This window comes from Xyrauchen texanus, chromosome 38, assembly GCF_025860055.1.
Source record: "Xyrauchen texanus isolate HMW12.3.18 chromosome 38, RBS_HiC_50CHRs, whole genome shotgun sequence".
In the NCBI taxonomy this organism is placed as follows: domain Eukaryota; kingdom Metazoa; phylum Chordata; class Actinopteri; order Cypriniformes; family Catostomidae; genus Xyrauchen; species Xyrauchen texanus.
The window spans coordinates 21,063,835-21,084,534 of NC_068313.1; the positions used below are offsets into that span (position 1 = coordinate 21,063,835).

Genomic DNA, 20,700 nt, shown 5'->3' on the forward strand with positions numbered 1-20,700 from the left:
CATTCTTTCTCTCCTCAGCTCTTTCGAGAGGTACGGATCATGAAGGGCCTCAACCATCCAAACATAGGTAAGTGTTGTAGATGCTGTAGAGTAAATGTTTGCAGTAGTTTATGAACACAAGACACATTCTCTATTTCACTCTTCAATCTGGACTTTACTCCCACATCTGAGCCCTTTCAAAATACATTTAGCATCTCGGAAATGTAGTCAGTCAGTTTAGATTATCTGCATCTGTAGAGCATGTGAGATCTCTTATGCAATGATCTCAGAGGACGAGCAATCCTTCTCTCAGAATTCATTCTCAGTGTGTCACTCTGTCATACTAAAACTGCTTATATTAATTTTAAAGGAATAATTTGCCCAAGAATGTAAGTTCTGTCATTTACTCACCCTCATGTTGTTCTAAAACTATACTGTATGACTTTTGTTCTTACATAGAGCACAAATAGAAATAGTGGAATATACTGATTACTCGTTCACCTACAGTGAACAGAATGGGGATGGGGACTGTTTAGAAAAAAAAGCCCCCAAAAAGCACCATAAAAGTTGTTAATCCAACTTATGCACTATATTCCAAGTCTTCTGAAGACCTATGATAGCTTTATTTAAGGTACATGTCAAAATGCAAAAGTTTACTCTGACAGAGAATCTAAACTAGCCACAAATTTGCTGCTTGTTATTTTCTTTTTTTAAATTTCAGCCCCTTTTCTCCTCAATTGGGAATGCTCAATTCCCACTACTTAGTAGATTCTCGTGGTGGCACGGTTACTCACCTCAATCTGGGTGGCGGAGGACAAGTCTCAGTTGCCTCAGCTTCTTAGACAGTCAATCCGTGCATTTTATCATGTGGCTCGCTGTGCATGATACCACGGAGACTCGCAGCATGTGGAGGCTCATGCTACTCTCCGTGATCCACACACAATTTACCATGTGCCCCATTGAGAGCGAGAACCACTAATCGAGACCGCAAGGAGGTTACCTCATGTGACTCTTCCCTCCATATTAACCTGGCCAATTTGGTTGCTTAGGAGACCTGGCTGGAGTAACTCCGCACGACCTGGATTCAAACTCGCAACTCCAAGGGTGGTAGTCAGAGTCAATACTCGCTAAGCTAACCAGCCCCCCACCGCTCGTTATTTTCACATACAAATTAGCTTGTGATTCACCCCAAGTGTTTGCCAGATGTTTACAGCTCTTCACCGTAGTGGTGAACCTCCAGCAAAGCTTTGACAACAATTGACAATTTGCCATTCATTTTCTTAAAAGCTCATTTGCATGTGAGAATGATCTATGGCATACATTCTAAAATGGCTGCAAATGAAAATAAATAAATAAATATATATATATATATATTTATCTGTGAACTATTCCTTTAACCAAGTGTACAACAATCTTTGCTTACTCTTTATTGCTCACCATTCTTTTTTGGACATGTACCATTGTAATACCAGTGTGTTCTTAGAAGTACCTTGGAGTACCCTGCATATGGCATGGTACATACTGTAAATTTGGCAATTATTCAGTATCATGGTGTATATTTTAAAGTAGCATGGTTCTGCCATCTGATACCATCACTGTACCATGGTACATCCACCGTAGTTTGTTGTAATAGTGTGTTGATGTTGTTGGGACTTCAATGACAATGTGATTTATATCAGTGCAATGTTAAACTCATCTCAATCTTTCTTGTCTCATACCTACAGTTCAGCTTTTTGAAGTCATCGAGACAGAGAAGACACTCTACCTTGCTATGGAGTACGCAAGTGGTGGTACGATTCCTCCCCCATTCCTTACACAGACATGCATAATAAATATACATACTTTCTAATGCACTCTCCCTTTATTTTATGACTGCATGTACCCTCGAGCTTTGTTAAATGTACATGAATGAGCACACGTGTGTCTCCTCTCTTGATAACTGCTCACATGTAAACGTGCATGCATCAGACATTGAACTGAATGAAGCTGCACAGGCCTTGTCCATTTTCTTCTCGTCTTCGCATCCATCCTCCTTGTCTATAGGTTACATGTGCATTTACTGAAGTCAGGCTCAGCAATTAGAGGGATTGCCCACCTGTAAACATGCCCATAGTCAAATCGAGCTTATTTTAACTTCAGCTCATCTCTGTTGAGTCTCTCAGTCCTATTCGATGCTCTTGAATCGGCTGCCCTCAAAATGAATCACACGTTTCCACTTTTAATCTATCTGCTTAGGCACATGTGTGAACACACACACACACACACACACACACACACACACATGTTGTGTTTCCATGTTTTATGGGGACTTTCCATAGACATAATGGTTTTTATACTGTACAAACTCTATATTCTATCCCCTAAACCTAACCCTACCCCTAAACCTAACCCTCACAGAAAACCTTCTGCATTTTTACATTTTCAAAAACATCATTTAGTGTGATTTATAAGCTTGTTTTCCTCATGGGGACCAACAAAATGTCCCCATAAGGTCAAAAATTTCGGGTTTTACTATCCTTATGGGGACATTTGGTCCCCACAAAGTGATAAATACACGCACACACACACACACACACACACACACACACACACACACACACACACACACACACACACACACACACATACAGCAGTATCAGGCTTATACCATATATTGGCAATCTGCCTTCTCCATTTCCTTTCCCTGCTTTACATCTAATTGGAAGCTTGTTCGTTATCCCTCCCTTTCTCTAATGAATCTAATTCGGTTTTCTGTGAATATGCAGCAGGATAAAATATTTTGTCCGTTTGTTGGGTATTAAGAAGCCTCCTTTATTAGTCAGGAAATTCCCAATTGATTGTCCATAACTTATCTAAATGAGTTACTGTATTTTATTGGCCTCCATTAGCCTTATAGTGTGCAAATATCTTAATCTTTACTCAGATATATAGTTGTCTGTTGTTTTAAAGGGATTGTTCAGCCAAAATGAAAACTGTATCATCATTAACTCGCCTTCATGTCGTTCCAAACCTGTATGCAAAAACTGATTTTTTTTAAGAATCTTAATGCAGCTGTTGCCATACAATGGCAGTTCATAATGAACATAGGGACAAAAAAAAAAAATATATATATATACCATAAAAGTAATCCATGTATTGTGCATTATATTCCAAGTCTTGAGGAACAGAGTAAAATGGTGCTTTTATGGTGTATTTTATTATTATTGTTTTCTTTTTTTCTTGAAGCTTGACAGTCCCTGGTCATTATAAACTGTCATTATCTACTTTTGTGTTCCATTTGATAAAAAAGCACACAGATTTAGACAGACAGAATTGTCATTTTTAGGTGAACTACATCTTATTCAACAATTTCTTTATGGAAGCTTTTCTTGTTTATAAATTAAAAAGGTTTTGTTTCACTCAGACTGTTATTTCTGTGATAGGTGAAGTTTTCGACTACCTCGTATCTCATGGGAGAATGAAAGAGAAGGACGCACGTGCTAAATTCCGTCAGGTAAGACACATTCATAACCTACAAATCCCTTGGGTGCTGCTTAAGAATCTTGAATTATCAAAGGGTTTGTTCACTCAAAAATGAAAATTCTCTCATGATTTACTTACCTTTAAGCCATCCCAGATGTGTATGACTTTCCTTCTTCAGCAGAACCGAATTAAAGATTTTTATTAGCAGATTTCAGCTCAGTTTGACCATACACTGAATGCAAATGGGTGTCATCAGGCTGTCTATTTGATGGCCAAAAGGCATATTTAGGCAGCATAAAAGTAATCCACATGACCAGTCGATCAGTTTTTTTTTTTTTACTTTATTAACTTTCAAAAATTGCTCCTTGCCAGCAATCGACATGTCAGTGATGTAAGATCAATGGCATGTTCATGTGAGAAGACAGAAGGACGCGCTTTGTATACAACAGAGGAACGAACGTCACGTGAAAGTTCACTCATTTCAAACTGAAATACAGCGCTGGGTGTAAGCAACGATTTAAAACTAAAAACTTTACATTTTCGATTTGATTCTTACACCAACCTATCTGTTTGCTACAGAAGACATTAATTAATTGTGTGGATTACTTTTATGCTGCCTAAATATGCATTTTGAACCGTCAAATAGCCAGCAGCCTGATGGCACCCATTTACATGCACTGTATGAACAAACTGAGCTGAAATCTGCTAATAAAAATCTTTAATTAGGTTCTGCTGAAGAAGGAAAGTGATTAATATCTGGGATGGCTTAAAGGTAAGTAAACCATGAGAGAATTTTCATTTTTGGGTGAACAAACCCTTTAATATTTGGAGTAGAAAAAAATCAATTGTGAAGAGCAAATATTCTGTAGAGAATGTACAGAGTGCTGTTTTGTCTGTTTCTAAAGTGTTTAAATGGATGGTTCACCTCATAAATAGTGTGGAAATTTCCAAGTAAATAGTGACTGAGGCTGTTGATACTTAACACTCTGTCTAATGTCTCTTTTTATGTTCCACGGATAAAAAAAAAAAGTAATATAGGTTTGGAACAACATGACAGAATGTTCTTTTGTGTGTGTAAATGCACACACCATTATTATCTCTTATAAAAATGTAATTTTGCTCAACTTTTATTGTGAGTTTTGTTTAACTTAAGTTACAGAGACGCTCTGCATGTCAATGTTTTCCTTTCAGATTGTGTCTGCAGTTCATTACTGTCATCAGAAGAATATCGTTCACAGGGACCTGAAGGTTATTTTTTTTTCTCATGATTTACAAGTCCTTTTATTGCCTTTGGAGCTTTTATAGAACAAAATGAAGGTCTTATCGTTGCACACTCTGCTCCCTTTAAAAATATCTCCAGAGCATAAAACTATTGTTCTTGAGCTTATAACCACCTACTCCTTCCTGTCTTATAATCTCTCAGGCAGAAAACCTGCTGCTTGATGCAGACTCCAACATAAAGATTGCTGACTTTGGCTTCAGTAATGAATTTACGCTGGGCAATAAGCTGGATACATTCTGTGGCAGTCCCCCCTATGCCGCCCCAGAGCTCTTTCAGGGCAAGAAATACGATGGGCCAGAGGTGGATATCTGGAGTCTGGGGGTGATACTCTATACCCTTGTCAGTGGATCACTGCCCTTTGATGGACAGAACCTCAAGGTAAAGCCATCCTTTCAATATGACAAAAGTATATAGAAAAACTAGTATAAAGAAAAAAAGAGTCTGCACCATGGCACTTGTATGTTGCTCACGATAGACAACTGTGGTGCTCGTGGAGAACGGGGTTCAGATCTGGCTTGGGTTTGTGTCCCAACATTTGTAAAAGTCACAAGGGACTAATCAAACAACTGACTAGCTGATTACTGGGGTTCACTGTTAAGTTCTATATCTAGAGTTTTCTAGCTTTATTATTTTTTATGATTACTGTCAGACTTCAAATGACGTGCTTTGAGCAATGTTGCCATTATTATGTATAATCATTTGGTTTTCCATTTTGTTTCAAAGGACAGGGATAGCTTTGGGCAATACAATTTTATAGTTATTTAGCCTATTTATTAAATAGATGCCAGCCATCATATTGAAGGGTGCAGTTAGCGTCCATATATTCCTAAAAAACAGATTGTTGATCGATGATTGGTGTCTGATGAACATGCCACGAGCCAGCCTAACCATACCAGGCTTGATTAAACCAGACTTACTTAAAGGGATAGTTCACCCAAAAATTTAAATTCTCTCATAATTTACTTACCCTCATGCCATTCCAGATGTGTATGACCTTCTTTCTTCTGCAGAACGCATTTGAAGAAAAATAGAAAAATATCTCTGCTTTGTAGGTCTTTAAAATGCTTGTGAATGGAGATTTCTCTTTTGAAGCTCCAAAAATCACAGACAGTCAGCATAAACGTCATCCATATGACTCCAGTAGTTGACTCCAGTGGTTGAAAAAGTGATACAATCACTTTTGGTGCAAAAAATATCAATATTTAAGTACTTTTTAACTATAACTCATTGCTTCCAGTAAGCTTCACGAGAGCGCTGAGTTAAACACGTGTGAAGAATTTGCGTCGGCATATTACGGATGTGATATCATGTTTTTCTCTCAGTTGAGACATCCAGGATAAGCAAACAAACGCACTATTGTGAGTAAATAAATAGATACAAATACAGATGTAAATCAATTGTGTTCCTCACCCACAGTGTTCCACCTACTCAGTTGTAAACAGCGCTGCTCTTCCGGCAGCGTTGTCGCACGTGTGTCAGTTTTCGAGTGAACATGCCAACGCAGCGATGCTTTTTACAATTTTTTATTTTTGGGTGAACTATCCATTTAACACTGCTAGTCAATTTACTCAATCTATTTTTAAAATATGTAGTTTTGCACACTGAAAGGTATGAACGAATAATATGCTATCTGTTTTCAATTTAACTTTGGGCTGCAATTATATTTAACATCTGTTTAAATGGCTCATGATTAGTGCAAAGCAAATAACAGAGATTCACAAACATGTGACTTTGTGTTATTGGCTGGCGATCACATGAAACAATCCAAATTTAAGAGAAGTCAGAAACTAATTTATAAACACTCAATTTGAACTTTAAGGACATGCTATTGTGTTGGGTCACCACTTGACATCCAATGCAAATCTGGATCCTGAAACAAAAACCAGTTGAGAACCACTGCTTAAAATTATATTGCGAGGTTTGTTGTGTCATTCTTAAAGGTCTTATGATGTTTACTAAAGCACCTCACAGGCAGCAGTTGGTCTTATGAAATGCTTTGCTCTCAAGTAATGTAGGTCAAGTGAGCTCTCATTGTTTCTCTGTGCCATGGAGGTGATTTGGTCGGTGACCGGTTCCGAATTAGATTAGGTGTTGAACAGACATCTTTATTATTCCCTCAGGAACTGCGTGAGCGCGTGTTGAGGGGGAAATACCGTGTGCCATTCTATATGTCTACCGACTGTGAGGGCATCCTGCGCAGATTCCTTGTACTCAACCCCGCCAAGCGCTGCACTCTGGAGGTGAGGAGGAGCAACTGCGAAATTTAACTAATAACACGCTCTCATGTCTTATTGAGTTTGCGTGGATCCTGCTGCCATCAGCCTTGTGCTCACTCTATTTTACTTTCTATTGTTCCCTTTCAGCAAATCATGAAGGATAAGTGGATGAATGTCGGTTATGACAGTGATGAGCTGAAGCCTCATGTGGAGCCTGTGGAGGATTATAATGACACCAGTCGTATAGGTGAGAGATGCTTAGGGTTGTCTGCCACCATGGCCCTGTAAAATTCCTTTCATTTAGTTAAAGATTACACAGTTTAATTAGCAATTTGTTATGAAATTGAATTGAGTAAATCTTTTTTATAATGCTTTGATGTTATTGAGCGTTGGCCATTATGAACCTAAGAGATCTTACAATAAAAGGAAGGACATTCCCCTTTTGGACATGTTTTCCAGAACATCAAAGCATTATATTAAGTAAGCAAAGGCTCATTCACACAAAAGTAAAAAATCTTAATCATCCAAACAAACCAGTTCACAAACATTTATCAGACTTTCTTATGATTGCGTTTGTTTCTCTTCCTTGCATAGTGCGCTTATATACAAGAGTTTATATGTGTAAATTGTTCCTGTAAGGCAGGGTTGCTTTTGTTCTTGTTGAATATTCCTTTTCTACGTTGGCCCACAGCAAAATTAGCAGAGTAAATCAAAGTTTAAAGCACTATGAAAATAAACAACAGCACAAAATTAAGACACAACATAACAGAAAATCCATTTTCTTTTCTGATCATTTTGTTGTATTGCAGCTTAATTTTAATCTGTTGCGGCTTAATTTTGTTTGTTGTTGCTTTTTCAGTGCGTTTTGGGTTAATTTTGTTGTAACTTAATTTTGTTTTTTTGTTGTGGCTTAATTGTTTTGTGTTTTCAGCTTTTATTTTCTTTGCTAATTTTCTTGTGTTGTGCCACCGTATTTTTCATTCAGAATAATAGGACACGTTAGGGAGTAAAATAGTTGCAAATGCAGGTGTCATGTTGACCTTCGGGGGAAATTTTCAATTAAATTCTAATCAGATAATTTCTGTAGAACAGTACAGAAAAAAATGTTCAATACTTTTTTTTCCAAACAAGCTTTACAATGAATAGTGCCTTAAACTTCCCCTAGTGAGTGAGCCAAAGGTGACATGTAATGGGCAGTAAGTCCATGTAATGTCCATATAATAAAGACTGTTGTGCTTTGTTTTGGATAAAATTGTCCACTAATGACTACTAACACAAATCACTCTTCTCTCTCTCTGTCCATATAGATGTAATGGTAGGAATGGGTTACTCCCGTGATGAGATCAAAGATGCCCTGACCACAAAGAAGTACAATGAGATATTTGCCACGTATCTGCTGCTAGGCCGCAAGTACGAGGTGAGACTGCTGGATTACCCCTTATCTGCGAGCAGTCTGGGCGCTATCCTATAAGTGATTAATATCTCATATGTTTCACATATAGGATGGTATAGAGTCTCGATCAAGTAGCAGTCTGTCTCTGGCCCGGGTTCGGCCCAGCACCGTCACGAATGGCTCCAGCAAACACTCCTCCACCTCCTCGTCCAGCTCCACCTCTGCCTCAACCCACACTAAACCCCAGCGCAGTGCCTCCACCTACCACCGCCAGAGGAGGCACAGTGACTTCTGTGAGTCCCTTAACTAGGGCTGGGTGATATAGCTTAAGATTATATCTTGATTTTTGTTCAGCCTCTTGACAATATTTTACATATTTATCAATATTTTTATGTATTTGTTCTGTATGGCATGGCTTGATTTTTTTTTTTTCTTTATCAAAACTTAATTTAAACCATCATAGCCAAATAGACCTAAATGTTTAATGCAAGAAATAAAATACAGTAAAATTCTAGTAAAAGTAATTAAGGCATGTTTTTCAATTAATTAACATGAGGAAGAATAATATTTAATCTAAATAATATGAAATAATACTATTATTTTATATGCACAAATATTAAATACATATTTTTACTAAAACACTTTAATGAATAAAAAATGCTACATGGGGTTTCACAGAAATGAATCAAACTGAACAACTCTAACACCATTTTTCTGCCTCCTATGAAAACATCTGTCTAAACACTTTCTCCTATGCTAAAAACCCTGTGGATGATTCCATTTTTATAAATTGACTAGTTGCAGTGAAATAGAGGAATATGCTAGTTTACTGTATATAGCCACAATATTATTCGTGCCATGCCATGAAGAATCTTGTATTTCTATGCTCATCAGGTGGGCCGTCAGTGCCAGTAGCTCACCCCAAACCCAGTCCCACCAGTACAGGAGAGGGGGCTCTAAAGGAGGAACGTCTGCCCTCACGGAAGTCCAGCTGCAGTGTGGTGGGCAGTCGTAGCATCACCCCATCGAGCCCCATGGTCAGCACAGCCAACAACCCCAACAAGGCCGAGATCCCAGACCGTCGCAAAGACATCAATGTAACGACGGTAATCAACCTTCACTGACTATGTATTCAGTATATGGATGGCTCATTTTCAACCAAAATGCCATATATAACCTTATAAAACTGAGGTTGCGTGTTAAAACTGTCTCGGAATTGGTCCTCAATGTCTGCATCCTGTTTCATGCTTTAGAACAACATCCCTGCCAGTGCCATGACTCGTAGAAATACATATGTGTGTACGGACCGCAACAACGCTGACAGACACTCCTTACTACAAAATGGGAAAGAGAACAGGTAAAATATGTGGTTTTTGTTAAATAAATCAGATATGTAAATGCTGTAGCTGAAATGAAATTTTTTCCACTATATGGTTGTTTTTGAGCTCGATTTGGGGTGTTATGCTTCAGCTGTGGCAGATGGTGACTGCTTCTCTGTCATTCTATCACTCTCTTCTCTCTCTCTGTTTCTAAGATTATATCTCTCTCACTCTCTCTCCTTCCTTCTCTTTGGGGGAGGTCCAAAGACTGGCTGTCATGTGACTTAGAGAGGGAGAGAGAGAGAGAGAGAGAGAGAGCACATGGATTGTCTGGGTCACAAGGCTGGTTGACTGGAAAAAAAAGAAAAGAGGCCTCTCTCCCTGAGCCCTGCTAGTATAGCCAGCACGTGTCCACATACAATTACTATCACAGTGAAGTGACAGATGGACATTTGCAAGCAATGGACAGTGAACACACTCAGATACGTGTACAGTATAGGCATGTGCAAAACTAGTTTCAGAATTGACTACTTGTGGGTTTCCTGAACGACTAGGCGATAGATCTATCTATCTATATATAGATTTTTGATAATTGTATTTATTCAATCAACCATCTGTTATTTCTTTTCACACACATATATGTACACACACAAAGTATATTATATGTTTTATGCAGTATACACTAACACTATAAAGAAAACACTATAATGACATTTAAAAAAAAGCTATCAGTAACAAAATAAAAATTATTTTTACTTTAATCAAAATCAGCAAATATTTTACAGCAAAAAGATATGTCTATCACAATACGAAAGCAGACACTTATGGAAATGATACTACAAGGTCTTCTACAACCAGAACAGCACTGAAACCTCCAACAGGAGGCAGTAGACATCTAGCACATTGCATACAACTGGTTTTTCAGCAGTTGAATGTGTAGAGGTTTTAGAAAATCATGTATCAGATATGATATACACAGCATTATAGGGTTAAGAAAGCTCAGTTTATGCCTGCTAAGGCTGGTTATGGGTTCACCTGACGTCAGTTGGACCTGTTTCTTAGGAGGCGTTTACACAAGATGCGTTTTTGCTTTCAAAAATAGCTAGGAGCGCAACAGACTTGAAACATAATGCAGGGGTCTTGAGAACTGTTTTTAACATTACACTTTGTCATAAAAAAAAATCAATGCATGTGGCAGGATGCTAAATAAGCTGTGTAAGATGCAACGTCATGGCCAAAGACATCTGTCTGAATGTCTATAGCTATGGTGACAGTACTTTAAAGAGGAGGAATGTAAAGACATAACTTTTACACTTTCTGTACTTTTTAAGAGATAAAGCACACTGGCAGCGTGCTTATTTAAGCCCTAAAAACATCAAAACTTAAAGTAGATAAACTAGTTGACCCCATGAATCAACTAGTCAATTGTTTGATGACTAGTCAAATAGTTGACCATGTGACCCATCCCTAGTGTGTTACAATCAAACACATCTATGCTGTTTTAGACCCTTTCAACACACTCATTTATTGCCCAGCTCTGCTATTAATGACCCCAGTGTGGCCTCACAAAAGCAGTGAATATGTGAAACCGTGTTATGGGAAATCCTGAGTGTGTGTATGAGTGCGTGAAAGCTCCATCAGTGCAGGGTTATTTAGAGCGTTAAGTGATGTGGCCTCAGGCTGATGTACAGACTGAAGCAGCATGTGAAATCTGTTTGATTTTTGCCAGAACTGAGTGAGATGGAGGGGACATAGGCTTTTGCATGCCAAGAGCTGCACGTCTGAGACTTGAACCCAGCTCAACGTACTTAGGGATGAGTATTTGAACAAAACCCTACCCCAAGTACAGTATGAATCTTATCATGCATCATTTGTGCCACAGATATAAATGTCCAGCTTATCGAGGAGAGGTGTGCTATTACTTTTCTAAGCAATCAGATATGCGGTTATCGCATGGCGGATTATAAATCATCTGATAAAATCCCATAGATTTACCCCCAAAAAGGTATTTGGTCACACATATTGAACAAAGTGGTGTTTATTTTTAAAAGAAAATACAACACAAATGCTTTTTTCAGAGTTAATGTGATGATCTATATCACTCCACGAGATGCAACATATCGACCAAAAGACGTCAATGTACTGCATGTTTATATAGACTAGAGGCTAAGGTATTGTTTTTCCCCGTGCTTTTCTGTCTCGCTCATAGTCAAGCGCTCAGCCTTTCAATGTACAGTATACTCTTTTGAATGCGAGCCCATTTGGATGCGTTGTACACATTCACCCTACAACTGTGTAAGCATTGCGGTGACAAATTTTGAACGGGAAAGCACCACTTGCAGCACACAAATGTAGTTCCATTTCTCACTTTCCTTTTCTAGTCTTTCTCTTTAGACAAACTATCCGTTGTCCAACGTCTGTATTGACTAGATTAATGAGCAAAAAAAATAACAGAAATGAAAAACTTTGCATTCATTCCACTTTTATATCTCTCTTCTCCTTTTCGATGAATATCTCTGTCGCCGCCATTCAGATGTGCAGTCGAGTGCAAGCTTTTTTTCCGCTAAGAGCTCAGTTTTAATTTGCCTTAAGTGGCTGTTTCTGAGACAGGAGTTAGAACACAAGAGAGCTCATGCCTGAGTGACTCAGCAGCATCCTGCCTCACAGTTACACTCAACTAAACTCAGCTAGAGCTGCCTTGCCAGCCGCTGCGATCTGATTTCAGTCTAATTCAATCACTATAGAGTTGCTACTGTTTTACTAAGTCCTGCTAACAGAATAGCCTCCAGCTACCTGAGTCATGGTAGTCTTGCATTGCCAGACTTTTGACTCGCTAATCTTTGCAGCTTATTTTGGCCAAGAACCACCCAGTCAAAAAAAAAAAAAACATTTTTATGTGTGGTTTAGGGTCAGAATTTTCTGAAATAGATCACAGTTGTATGCCTGCATTTAAAAAAGTAGTAAAAAAAAAGGGCGTGGGAGTCTCTGTGAATGGACGTATAGAGAATATTGAAAAAATAGCAGACAATATTAAGACTGATATCAATTTTTCTGCCTGTGAATATCTAGTTTACTCACTATTAACTGCCTCGAACAAAGTGCCTATGAATCTTTCAAAGATTTGATGCCACTAAGCTAGAAAAAGTCCCCGCCCACTTTTTCAGCTATCTTGGTTCCCGAAGTGTTTTTCCTATTCATTTCTTCCATGGGAAATAAACCAAACCAACCAGCTATGAGGTGAATCACACCATTAAAAACCTTCATTTGTACCTAAAAAGTTTTAGAAAATTAGACAAGAAGCATTGCAAATGACATATTTGGATTAAACTCAAGGGAAAATACAAAACCACTGATTTAAAGTTGTGGATTATAAGTATAGAAACTATATATTAAAATTGTATTGCAACAAATTCAAATATTTGCAAGTAATTCACCAGGAAGTCCACTATTAAACACGATTTTGACAACACAGACTGATGGCTTCAACAGAAGCACATACCTTCGGTTAAAAACCACACTGTATACATTATCCTTAAAAATAATTTCACTTATGGAAAAAATTAATTAAATTTTTACTTCGGAACCCAGCTGTTGCGCTTTATTAATCTATTTCCTGGCGAGTGGGTCTTCTGAAAATTTGTTGTACCAAATGTTGTTTTCTTGTCTCTTTTTCCTCTCAGCTCCTTGTCACATCGAATACCTCCAGCCTCTCCGTCCACCCATAGTATCTCTGGAGCCGGGGCCTCCAGCTCCACATCCTCTGAACGCTCTCGGCTGACGAGGGGCTCCACCATCCGCAGCACCTTCCATGGGGGTCAGCTCCGGGACCACCGGCCACCCACTTATGCACCACCCACCTCCCCAACCCTGTCCCACGAAGCCAGCCCTCTGCCTCACTCTCGTAGCCGGGCAACCACCAACCTGTTTACCAAGCTGACCTCCAAACTTAGCCGCAGGTAAGAGGAAAGAGACGGTTTGGGACACAATAATGCCTCTTTTTTTGTCTTTAAAACCAGAATAACTTGGTGAAAGTAAACTTTTGAAAGTTGTTTACAGATTATAGAGTCTGCTTAAACCAAAATAGCAACAGCTTAAACCAGCCTAAGATGGTTTGCTGATCTTAGCTTGTTTAAGCTGGCCTAGCTGGTTTCCCAAATGCCTAAAACCTCTCTAAAACCAGTAAACAGACCAGCAAACTAGCTGATTTTAGCTATTTTTATCAGAGGAAAGAATCAATCCATCTGAAATAATCCATTGGTGCAGAACAAGTTTTACATTATCAGTTTGTTCTTAACAAGTCTTCCACCTTTTAGAGCTAGGAGTGCGCAGTTTATATATGTTTAGCCGCATTAAATCAAAATGACACAGGCTCTACCGCTGGAGCCAGTCAATTTACAAAGTCATTTTTCATTTGGTTAGGTGCCCATTGTCCTGTGTGATCTGAGCAGGTAATGGAGTTAGATATACCGTAAACGTTTGGAGTCTGTAATGTAATTGAGATGTTCAGTAGTGTGCAGGAACGCTGATGGGGATCTCAGCATCCTCAGTGAAATTGTTTACTTGCCTTTCTGGGCTCTAAGCCAAAAAGAAAGATTTTGCCAACATACTCAGAAAGATGCTCTTTATTAGATTAGAAGCAACACTTCCATCTCTTAAAAGAAGCTCAGTGATTAGATTAAGCACCTATCTAGGGTGACGTTCTGTTGGGAAAATCCTTACTCAGTATATGTCTGCTTAGTATGTACCAGGGCTTTGCCAATACAAGTAAATATCTAAATATTGCAACGCTATTCCTTAACAATATTGCATCGATACTTAAGATCCTTTGATCGATATTTTTTTAAGCATGTATTCATGTCATCTACATTTCTTGTTCAGAATGGGTTCCATGTTTTTAAAATACTGGAACCATTTGATTTTCATGTCTTTCAGATCCGTTAACAGTTTCCGAATTTCCGAATCATTTTTTTTTATATTATGATTTATTATATCTGTATTGTCAAAATGTTAAATGATTTCATCATATCAGGCTACAGGCTTCTGAGGGGAGTGAATGCAGTAAGAATTGCATTTCTTATTTCCAAATATTTCTTCTTTAAAATAACAAAAAGAATCGTTTATGGAACCACAATCATTTAGAAGAATCAGAACCTGAAACTTAGAATTCCTTTCGATTCCCTTCCCTGCCTACAGTTTAATTAACGAAGAAGCAGGTCATCTAAATAAGTGCAGAAGTGAAGTAAACTGTACAAGAGAGATTCAAATGGATCCTGCAGATTCACTACTCTCTCTTGCAGACACGCTTTCTTTATTTCATAATATTTTTCCTTTAATTAAAGGTGAAGTGTGTAATTTCTGCAGCACCAGACTGAATTGCAAAATGATGACTTTCAAACAGGTTCCCCAAACACTCCCCATGTCTCCAATTGGTCTATAAAATGGATGGTCCCGCCCCAAACTCACTCCATTGATTGAGTCAATATTGCTGTTTCAGACAGGTCAGGATGCTCAAACAAACAGAGCAGTGTTTTGAACATGTCACAGAGCCACAGTGTTTACAATTTTTGGGGAAATTAGCCTACAAATGGCTTACTTGTAGTTTACTTACTGCATACTACACTGGCATACAAGACAATAAATTACACACTTCACCTTTTAAAGTTCAAAAATAAAATTTGAGCAGTAACAATTGTAATCCAGTTGTTATATTGCAAGGCATTTCTATGTACTGGATCATGACATATCGCAATGTGTATCATTTGGTGAGGTAATTACAGATACCCAGACCTTAATATGTACTCTGTATTAACTCTTCTTTGAACCTCCTCTATTATTAAAAAATAGCTTAAAATACCTGCTCTCCCTTTATCCCTTTATGTTTCTGTTTGTTTCATTTGTTCTTTGCCTTTTTTCCTTGCCAATCAGCTGCAATCTTATTTCTGTCAATCTTCTGTCTGTCCTTCTTTCTGTCTGCCACACTGTCCTTCTTTCTTTTTTCTTCCCCCCATCAACTTTTAGGGTCAATCTTGACCCCTCTAAGCGCCAGAGCACAAACAAGTCTGTCTCGGGCTGCACTCTGCCACAGGGATCAAAAACAGTTAGTAAGTTTTCTTCCTGTGTTTGTGACTTTTTTCTCCATCTATCTTTCATCTATTATCTATCATCTGTCAAAATTTCTCACAATCTCACCACTTTCTTTGGTGCCTTTGTTGGCACTGGGTGTCGGAGAACCCCCTTGAGCTTGTTTCACAAGAGTTTACGCAAATTATGAATTTGCTTTTAAAGGGATATTTACCCAAAAATCACCTTCATGTCATTTCAAACCCAATGATTTTCTATTTTTCTGTGGAACACAAACAAGATGCTTTGTGATTGTCTAGAGCAGGGGTCGGCAACATTTTTGACATGGAGTTTCATTTTTCATTTTCCTGGTCAATGGCTGTGCTGACAAAAAACATAAGCAATTGTAAGTGATTTTCCACTTGTGAAAATGTTTCTATTTTGTATTTTTCTACTTTAATCATATATTTTTCATTACAAATTATATTAAACTGTTTGAGTGAACATTTTTTGCAAAACCGATGATTATGATATAATCATTATTTATATGACGTTTATCGCACCTGCATTCCAATCTACATCTTGAAGTAGCCTAATCCTTCCTCATGATCACACAGTGTGTTTTCATCAGCTGAATGGGAGGCTAAATATTATTAAAGTGTGACGACTCTTGCACTGCACGTGCAAGCCATTTGCGCATCACAAGCAGATCAATTATTTAGCCCTTTTCAGTTAATCGCACCTGCACTTTCCTAAAACTTTATTTCCAGGTTTAATTTATATTTTGAATAGACTCAATCATGATTTTTCAACCCCACCATGTGGGTTTATGTTTTCTCTTTTAATCGTTTCATGTCATTTTGAGTGTGATCATGATTTAAGGAGGGTGTACCTGTATGCTGGGTTTGAAATCTCAAGGATTATTAGTGGAGTTTTTCTTACTGGATTACGTATTGTTCTAAAAGCAAAAAGAATCAAATGAAACACTGAATGTAGGCTGTCATCCGCGCAGTTGACCGATGCAATTAACAGAAAAAGAAGAGCTACCTGCTCATGATGCGCAAATGGTTTTGCACGTGCTGCACGAGTCTGTTGGGTATACTGCAGTCTTGACACATTTTAACTTTTTGTTTAGCCTCCCATTCAGCTCATAAAAACATGCTGTTTGATCATGAGAAGGGATTACATCAAGATTGGCATGAAGGTGCGGAATTTGTATAAATAAATAAATAAAACAGTTTATTCCTCTCTCGCCGTTGCTGGCGGGCTAGTGATTACCCCTCCGTGTGGCAATGCTGGCACGCATGTCATAAGTTGCCGACCCCTGGTCTAGAGTGTACTTTTTCTAAATAGGGACTGACTTGGGCTGTCAAGCTTAAAAAATTTGTCCATTTACTTGAGTGCTAAAGTCTTCTGAAGCCATATGATAGCTTTATGTGAGGAACGTAATGCAATTTAACCTTCACTTCAGGTTTCACATCAATGGCCAATGATATTTGACATTAATGACATCAAATCTGGCATGTCGCATCTTGACGCACCATATTTCAACTGAATAAGATTTTAGAGCTATGGCAAAGGGGAAGATTTTCAGCCAGTCTCACCTTAAATTTTGGTCTGTTGCTGTTGTTTGGCTTCAGAAAACTTTGAATAAACCGTACAAGTCATACAGACCAATATATGGTACTTTTTTGTCATTTATGTTTTAGCTTGACAGTCCCTCTTATTAAAAAAAATAGCACTTTGGGCATTTTGCTTATATTTTGTTTGTGAAGTGATGAAAGAAATGAAAACAAGTTTGGAATGACACAATGGTGCATAAACACATTTTTTTATTTTGGGGCAAACTAACCCTTTAACTGCTATTCCGAGTGCTACAAAGCATAGCATGCAGTTTTTAGCACTAAAAGTTGCAGTTATCTTTTGATATTAGATAATGAGTTTTATTTTTGCCTGTTTCTCAAGGGGTCTTTTACACCATCCATTGCATCACTTTATTCATGCATAATAGCACTTTCTCTTACCTGTTACAACATTTACAGGATATCGTAAATCCTCACATTGTGCCCTCATACAGAGTTAGGTCAGATTACAAGAACTCAAGACACTAAAAATAAATGATCTGGCTGCAGGAGAAGCTGTTTAAAACCATTTCATCTGGATCCTTCTATCTATCACTAGAGCCTAAATTCGGAGAAAGCAAAGCAGGGGCTTCCACTGTCCATTTAAACCTGGATTAGTTATGTAATTTGTATTTATTCCTCTAGTTGCAAATCCCACTCAGTGTTGCTCAAGCTCATTTGCCTTCCTGCGTACCACATTATATTTCTGTACAGATATTGTTTATTTACACCCAGCGTAGAGGCCTTCATTTTCACTGTAATGGTTGAGCAAAAGGGCTGTGCACTGTCCCTTTAAGAGGGAATCCATTGGCTGCCTTGTTTGCCGCATGTGAATGGAAAGTTTCACGATCGCTTGTAAAACTCCCTTGAACTGTAGCGCCCTCATGTGGACATCAGTGAACTAGCTGTATAGCAGTTTCTTTGTTTTGAGCTTGTAGCCTACCCGCTAATATCTATTAACATTCTAAAACATCTAATACAACTCAAGTAGAATACTAGATATATAAACTCACAAGCAGAAATCCCAGACACTCAGAAATTGTTTTTATTTAGATTGGTGTTACAAGGATAAATTCGGTCATAATTTACAGTACTAACCCTCATGTTGTTCCAAACCAGTATGACTCAAAATGCTCTCCTCCATTGAACACAAAAAATGTTAGCCAGCATGTTAGTTCAGTCACCATTTAGTTTCATTGCATCTTTTCTTTTTCTTTTTTCATACAATCAAAATGAATGGTGACTGAAGATAACATTCTTCCTAACATCTTCTTTTGTGTTCCACAGAAGAAGGTAAATGATACAAGTTTGGAACATCATGAGGGTGAGTAAATTATGACAGAATTTCTCTCTCTCTAAGGATAGGCTTGTGACTGTTTCATTAAATTGTGATGATCCTGTCCTCTACAAACCATTCTTGTCATCAGTTTTATCACATTTATTGTATTTCTGTTGTTGTCAATGATGAATTTGTGTGGATTGCAAAAGGTGATTTCAGTGTAAAAGTGCAAGTCGGTGTTGTCTGGCATGAGAGCTTGCAGTTGGTAGGGCACCCTATTGGTTGATTGATTCCTAACATGAACCTTTTTCTTCCTCTTGAGGGTCACAGACGAACCTGAGAGAGTCTGCAGATCTCCGGTCACAAGGTGAGTGTTTCTGTATTTATTTCACTGTAGAAGAACATTCATTTTACTGAGGAAGTACCACAAGCTATACATCCCCAAATTTTGGAACGTTTTCTTCATTCCAGAAAACAAACAAACAACACAAACTGAAGAAAAACAGAAAATACGTAGACAAAAAAGAACGGTATAACAAAAATAAAAATTGAAATAATTTGAAATACATGTATTTGCTATTTAAATACTTCCATACGTACTATTTTAACTGCAGACCTTTTGATTGTCTTTGTTACCTCTTAGCTACAGATGCAAAAATACTGACTAAAAACACCAGGTAATTTCTAGCATGTGCTCTGTGCCATGACAGATCAGACTGATCCGAATGTGACTGCTGTTTGTTCATTTAATAGAAAATGGTATACTGTATACTGTATACTGTGTGCATCAAATCTAGTTTAGAGTGTTTGTTAGATATTGTCCTTCCCTTATCCCTTTACCTTTTCCACAAAGCATAGTACTCATTAACGGTTGTTGGATATTGCTTAAAAGTTGGAAAGTCATATATCAGTTTGTTTAAACATGGATGTTTTGAATGATATGCGGCGTGCTTCTGTTTATTTTCTGTGGCAATAAAGTATATATTACAGTGTGTTAGTGATAATAGTTGTGTACTTTGAATGCAGTTTTACAAGCAGTTAAGATTTAAACAAGCATTTAGAGTGAAATAGAGAGTCATATTTGCATGGATGACAGATGATGTATGGCTGCACAAGAGTATGTTATGGGATGTGCCGATTTCAGCTCTGGCATACGAAATGCTCTGTTAAATGTACTATGCTTGATTACAATATTATTATATTAAATTTCTATATTTGTACATTTATACACTCTCAAACATTCTAACCCCCTTTTTAAGCCTTGCACATTGAGGCCATCCACATTTAATAATGATTTTCATTGAGGCCTCAGTTTTTATTTCTTACAGCTTATTGTCACATTGAATTAAATAATGTTCAAATCTGAACTGGTTGTGAACGTGAGATTATTATCCCCAAGAAGTCCAGTGTCTCCTGCAAGGTAACCTGTAATAGAAGGTGCCCATCCACTTTTTCAGTCGTCCTGGTTCGGAAGTATTTTTCCCATTTATTTCTTCCTAAGGGATTTCATAAAAGAGTTCTAAGCCATGAACCAAACCAACCAGCTCCGAGGTGAAATACAACATCACAAAATTTGATTTGAAACATAAAGGTATTTGAAAATTTAACAAAAAGACAAATTTACAAGACTGTGTACTCCCGTCTTGAATGAGGATGTAAACTACAATCCCATGAAGCATTGCGAATGACGTAATCAAATGTAAACCGATGGAAAAAATATAATAGTATTTAAAAACAATATATTATTATTTTATTGCAAATTATAAAAATATATGCAAATTTATACTGTAAGTAGTTTAAGAGTGTAGGGAGACCTACTTGATTGCTCAATTCACAGGGCATTATGGGGGTGAACTGTTGCTACCAGGGTTCTTTTGGCGCAATTTGTTTGCCGCGATTTTCTGATTGGTGGATTGTTTCCCTTCAGGATCACAGGTGGTATAGTTCTTTACCAGGAATTTCGTTATTAAACTTGATTTTTTTTAAAGTTGTTGAAATAACTTGGACCAATGGCTTAAACAGAAGAATATACCATCTGTTAACAACTTCAAAGCTCACGGTAGGTATGTATTTAAAGGTTTATAAGTT

The 20,700-nt window shown here is 37.8% G+C and overlaps 1 pseudogene; it reads left to right on the forward strand.

The window, feature by feature from the left end:
- The window catches only part of LOC127631755 (MAP/microtubule affinity-regulating kinase 4-like), a 52,500-nt pseudogene that overhangs the window by 29,853 nt on the left and 1,947 nt on the right, over positions 1–20,700 (forward strand).